Genomic DNA, 6,844 nt, shown 5'->3' on the forward strand with positions numbered 1-6,844 from the left:
GCTGGAGCATCATTCGTAGTAACCAAATTATACTATGCCCTAAAAATAGGTGTACATCTAATTTTTGGAAAAAAAGCAAAAGATAATGAAATGGTTGGGACGATTTTAGCCATGAAGGAGGAGATAATGCAAATAAAGGAAATGATGAAGCAATTGACTGAAGAGAAACAATGTGGCAAAGGTATTAACACACAACAAGACATACCTAAAAATAACAATGTAGTTCAGCAAGAAAATATAGATGGGGCTGAAGGGGGAATACTAATATTGCCACTAAGAGATCAAACAAGCCTACAACCAGATAGCAGCATAATTCATATTAAAACACATAAACCATTTACAACAGCTGACCTTGAAAGTCTGAAAAGAGGGATGCCTTCCTGGTTTTCAGAACCAATGAGATGTTTAAAATAATTTAAAAGAGCAATTAGGCTTTATGATCCAGATTTCCAAGACACTGAAATTCTTCTCTTAGAATTATTTTCACAAAGGGAAAAACAACAATTCATTGATGAAACAAGAAAAAATCCAAATTTAACATCATGGCCAGAGGAAGGAACAGACTTAGAGTTATCTAATAATGAAAATCTACGTTACCTAAGAAAGGCCAGAGAAGATTTATTAGAGGCAATGAAAAGTTTATCAAAAAGACCAGATACTTGGGGAAATTTTGAGAGATTGAGACAGGAGAGTGGGGAACATCCATCAAAGTTCCTCGATAGAGTGATTGAAGTAGCAGAGGATGTGCTTGGATTTGAAAATTTAACTGAACAAAATCTCCAACACATAAGGAGACAATTTGTGAAAGGCAGTAACACACCTATTAGATCATATTTTAAACTTCAGTGCCCAGATTGAGAAACACTAAGTCTGGAAGATTTAAGAAAAACTGCAACTTACATATTTTCAGGTCATAAAGAAATGCTAGAGGAAAAGGATGAAATAAGAAAAGAGCTTAAAGCCAAGCTCAAGGAGGCAAATAACTCAAGTAAATATAAAGAAATAAAAAATCTAGTCACTCTGCAATCATACAAACCCACAAGAAATTACACCCCAAGCAATCAAAGGAGAAATTTACCCAGATGTTTCCTCTGTGGAAAAATAGGTCACATGGTTCGAGACTGTTATTTAAAGGCGGCACAATTATTCCAAGCTAATAACAAACCGAGGTCTTGGAAAAGCAATGTAAAGTATAGCAGCAATAATACACAAACAAATACAAAATGTTGTGATTGTAATTGCAAGAAATCTTTGCAAGCACCAAATTTAGAAACCATGGAGAGATACATCCAACAAGGAGCGAAGCCACGTTATTCGCACATAGTCTCAGGTGCTGCCAAACAAAGTCAGTTATGAAGCCAGGTACATAGGGTAACATCAAAAGGGAAAAATGGGAAAGGAAAAAGGAAAAATGAAAAGGAAGGAGTCCATGCAGATAGAATGTGGGGTGCCAAAAGTAAAATAAAAAAAATAAAACTAAAGAACAGATAGAAGAAGAAATCCAATTAGATAATGATGTAACAGAGATTAAAGAGAAAATTTTTGGAAAAGTGGAACAAGCTACAAAGAAAGAGGAAGAAACAGAAATGGCAACAGTCTGTAATACACAAACTGTAAATGAATTAATTGAAGCATATGAGCTAACAATAGAAGGGTCCAATGGGGAGGAAAATGCAATGACAGAGAACATTCAAATTAGCAGACCTCCTGGAGACAATGACTCTGAAAGCAAGAATGCTATTACACAAGAAAATACCAATGACATAATAGAAAAGTTAACCTTAAATCCTTATGCAGAAGAATTCCAACCAATAGTAAGTGCACAAGAAAAAGCAAACACAAACATTGTTATGCCATCCTTAAGTCTCCATGATAATGCAATTCTATTGCAAACTGATGATGAATTGCAAAATGAATGTTGAAAGCAACAAGAAAAGTCTGTAGATGAAGAACAAAACTGGGATTTGAACAAAATAGAAATAGAGGCACCTATGGTCCAAGTGTGCCAACAAAATGAGAACACAGAACCAAGGGTCATGATAAAAGTGGGTAATGAGATCTATCCAGCTCTTATTGATACAGGAGCAACTAAATCTGTTTTAAAAACATCTTCCAAAGACAGCCAAATCACAAGTTATGAACAAGTTAAAGAGCTTGCAAAAGACTTGGGGAATATAGAGATCACCAAGCAAGAGTACATGCAAGACACGAATCACACAGAATCACTATATTCAATAATGTTTGATTCAGAAAATTAAGAAGACCAAGAACCTTATAAATATATCAAACCTTACGATCAAGATCACAAAGCTTTACAAGAGGGAAAGACAGATAATTACATTAACAACTCAAATTGAGAACAAACAATCCATTCAGAAGAATTAGTTAAGGAAATAAACTACACAATCACAATAGAAGAAATGCTGGCAGCATTGGGAGTCAAGAATTACGAAGAACTTTGTGAAAAGTATGTGGAAGTGCATAAAGTGGATAGAGACACTAAATTTGCAGTACAAGAAAATCATATACCTGATCCAAAACAAAAGGAAGAAGAAGAAAACAACATAATACTCCTCTCACATCTTCCTTTCTCTGACGTAGAACTTCTCACAAACTAGACTGTCAATTAACAAAATATATACAAGCTTTACTGACAAGAATAGCAGAATTGCATGAAATGGGCTTGATACAACAAATAGTACCCCTGGATTACAATTTTCACAACATCAAACCAGGAGACTTAGTATACTTAAAAAATTTCAATAGAAAATTGGCTATAGACATAAAATGGACTGGACCACATGAAGTATTGCTTACTACCCCAACAGCTATAAAAGTTGCAGGGAAAGACTCATGGTTTCACTGTTCCCACGTGAAACCAGAAAAAGTTCAACACCACTGTAACAGACATCGAAGATAATTAGACAACAGATAGGGCTGAGAAATGGAAACAAAAACTGATTAACATAAGAAGTACAACACAAAGAAATGATAGTGACATGTAATGTTCAAGACAACTTTCTAGCCCAGAGGAAAAGCAACCCAGAGGAAAAGCAACCCAGAGGAAAAGCAACCCAGAGGAAAAGCATCCCAGAGGAAAAGCATCCCAGAGGAAAAGATTTTAAACCAGCCCAGAGGAAAAGCATCAAGAAAAGATGCTAGAGACAAGAAACAGAGAAGAAAAGCTGAAATGGACAGCTAAGACTTTGAACTTTGTAAATTTGTGTATATAAGAAGAGGACAGATCAAATATGAGACATGTGTAAGACTGAGTGTGTTGAAATAATAAAACAAAAGTAATTTCACATATTAGGGAAATAGCATGCATCACTACATAACATGGAAGAAAGAAGAGATCCATCAGTCAACATGAGAAGTGGAAATCTGAAGAAACTTGATAAGTATTAATTCAACACAACACTATTAGACACAAAACACAAAATCACAAACTGACATTGAGAGACCTTGTTTATATAAATAAGGGTCTGAAATTGTATTTATGCAAAATGTAAATATGTATATAGTTAGTTCCACAAGGTCTTAGGCAAATAGAAAGATCAATAGATATTTCTAGTTGACTGACATTATGATGTGGAACAATGTATATTGTTGTATTATATGTAAATAATTTCTGTAAAGAAGGTATTAGTTTTAGTTAACTTAGAGTAAGTAGTATTAGCACTAAGATTCAATTTCTTGTAATAGTTTTGTTGGACATTTTATACTGAATTTAATGTAAAACCCCAAAATTACCCTTACCCTTACTTTCCCGCAAAGAATCCTTAGAGTAGGCTTAGTAAATTAATAACTATCATATAAATATGTGACCTTGGGAAGGTCACAACAAAAAAAGGGGACGACTGTGGAAAGGAAACAAGACTGACAGTTTGTGGGGGAAGGGCCCAACTAGGAGTGGCAGTTGGGTCTTGTGACTAGCACTTCCTTCCTGCTGGGAGTGGCAGTGGGGTCTGGTGACAAGTCCTTCCTTCCTGCCGGGTGGGACTGGCTTCTGGGTGTCGGAGGAGAGAGGAGCTTGTTCAGCCCAGTCGGAGTGGCATGCTCTTCTTGGTTCAGCTGGAAGATTCAGGCCCAGGCTTCTGAAGGTTAGAATTGGTCTTGTTTCCTTTCTGTCTATTGCTAAGATTCTGAATTAGAACAACGAGAGTAGATGGGAGTGGGACAAACTCTCTGCCAGCCTCTAGGGCCTGGCCCTATACTCTGAAGCTAAGGAAAAACTCCAATTCCAACTGGATTATTAAACTTTGTTATTTAAATTCGCAGTCAGATAAGTGGACTATCTTTTCTGGTCATAGAGGGAGTTGAACTTCAGTTTCAGTTATTCAAAGACAAACCATCCTTATTGGACCCCTGCTGTTTCCTCTTAGCAGAGGGCATCTCCCTCCCTTGCCTCTCCAAGCAATATACCCTCTCTCCTTCATACCCTGCTACAAACCTCCCATTTATTCCCATTTTTCCAATCCTATTTCCTTTCCCAATAAATATTACAGGTAGCTCAGTGGATTGAGAGCCAGGCCTAGAGATGGGAGGTCCTAGGTTCAAATCTGACCTCAGATACTTCCCAGCTGTGTGACCCTGGACAAGTCACTTAAGCCCCATTGCCTAACCCTACCACACTTCTGCCTTGGAACCAATACACAGTATTGATTCCAAGATGGAAGGTAAGGTTTTAAAACAAACAAACAAATAAATAAATCTCAACAAGTAAAAAAGGTTGGTAAATGTCCAGATCTTCTATTAATCTGACCCCATCCCTGACCAACTACAATCTTCAGTCTTTGAGACATTGTTTAGGATGTTGTTTGGTATTTGCCATGCCAAGCACCTGTTGATGCTTGTGCTCAAAGAATCCTGATGTAGAAAAGCATGAATGTTTTCTGCTATCCACAAGCCTTTGATGTGTCTCATTCCTTACTCATAAACCACATTTCCAAGGTATTTTTGCCACCTTCTTATTTGTCCAATTATGCAGTGAAGTTAGGAAGTATCAAAGGGAATGTTTATTTAATTGGGGAGGGTCTAATCATCATAGAGATTTTCTATTTCACCATCTCCTGTAACTGATTTTGGTGCATAAGCAGCAATTATTTTCCTAGCAGATTTTTTTCTGAGTATGTCTCATGAGGTCTTGAACAAAATGTTCCATGAAATGCTATTTCTTTTTGCTTTTGGACACACAATAACATCAGCACTTACAACATCTTTATTTGCCTCTTCAAAGAAAGCCTAAAGACCAGGCTTCCATTTAGTGGAGATTATATGAAACCCATTGCTGGAGGGTTTCCTTTATGCTGGAAATGTTGAGATTGATATCATTCTTTTTCTTCAGAAGTGTGTATGGTCTCTCATTGGAAAAGATTTCATATTTAGAATATCGTCAACCAAGATTATAGTATAGACAAGGTAAAAAACGGTAAGATTCTGGCTGGGCACAGAGGCAAAGCCAACACCCCAGATACCTGCGGCCAGGAAGTCTGAGGCTGGTGGATTCTTTGAGTCTAGGCTTTCTGAACTGCTGTAGGGCTAAAGTTGGTCAGCTAAGACCAGCACCAACAGTATGAACTCCCCTGGCTAGAAGAGGAGTGGGGGTGGGGGGGAGGGCCCAGGGGTAGCCTAAGGACAGATGAAACTTCCCAGGTTGGAAACAGAATGGGTCAAAGTTCCTGTGCTAGTGAAGAGTAGAATAGATTCCATGAGTGCCCACAGGACTTTCCAGCTGAAGTAAGATAGAGATACCTAGTTTGGAAAACTTAAAAATGAGAAAAACCCATAATATATAATAAATATAACACATTATGGTATGATACAACAGAATATATTACAATATAATAATTAATACAATGGGTAATACCCTCTGCCCAGTTTCTGCTGTTCTGCCACAAAAATTACAATAGTAAAAGTGAGGGAGGGGGCTGACAGGACAAAGGGTCCTTTTGTATATCTCCCTCTTTTATGGCCAAAGGCATCATTAAGTGGGCAGCATGAGGAGCAATGATTTTCTTTATTTAGGTACCAAAGCCCTTACAAAGCAACACAGAGTATGTTGCTGCAACTGTACAGGAAACCTTTCTAACAGAGAACCTACCTGAATTTATGCTTTGCTGACATTCTTTGAAAATCAGAATTACTTGGCCACCATGATGAGGCATCAGAGTGGGCCTCTATGAAGGGTAAACTGTGTAAAAATAATAACTTTCTGGTAAAAAATGTTTTAAAAATATGTTTTTAAATGTTTTTTAAATATTTAAACAAAACAAAACATTTAAAAAATTAAAAAACAAAAAACACTAAAAAAGCTTTTTAAAATGTTGCCTTTTGATTATTTGGAGATGACATAATACATAAACATATGTATGTGCATGCATGTATTTATATATGTGAGTATTTGTCATTTTTTTCTTCACTTAATTCTAAAATATGAAAAAGGCAGCTGAGCCTGGAGTCAAGAAGATTCATCTCTTCTTGAGTTCAAGTCTGGCCTCAGACACTCAATAGCTGTATGACCTTGGGCAGCTCATTTAACCATGTCTGACTCGTTTTCTTCATCTGTAAAACAAGCTGGAGAAGGAAATGACAAAGCACTCTGGAATCTTTGCCAAGAAAACCCCAAATGGGGCCATGAAGAGTCAGGCACAACTGAAAAACAACAGGGCTTAGAGTCAAAATCATGAGGCCAGGCCTTTTGTTCCCCTCCCTTGCTTTCTGTATCCCTACTCTGGGTTCTCTGAGTTTGCTCCCAAATCTTTTAATTCTGCTATTGGTGAACCAGCGCTCACAATTAGAAAGACTCTTTAGGACTTCTAATTTTCATGAAATAATTTGAATT

The sequence above is a fragment of the Monodelphis domestica genome, chromosome 7 (genome assembly GCF_027887165.1).
Source record: "Monodelphis domestica isolate mMonDom1 chromosome 7, mMonDom1.pri, whole genome shotgun sequence".
In the NCBI taxonomy this organism is placed as follows: domain Eukaryota; kingdom Metazoa; phylum Chordata; class Mammalia; order Didelphimorphia; family Didelphidae; genus Monodelphis; species Monodelphis domestica.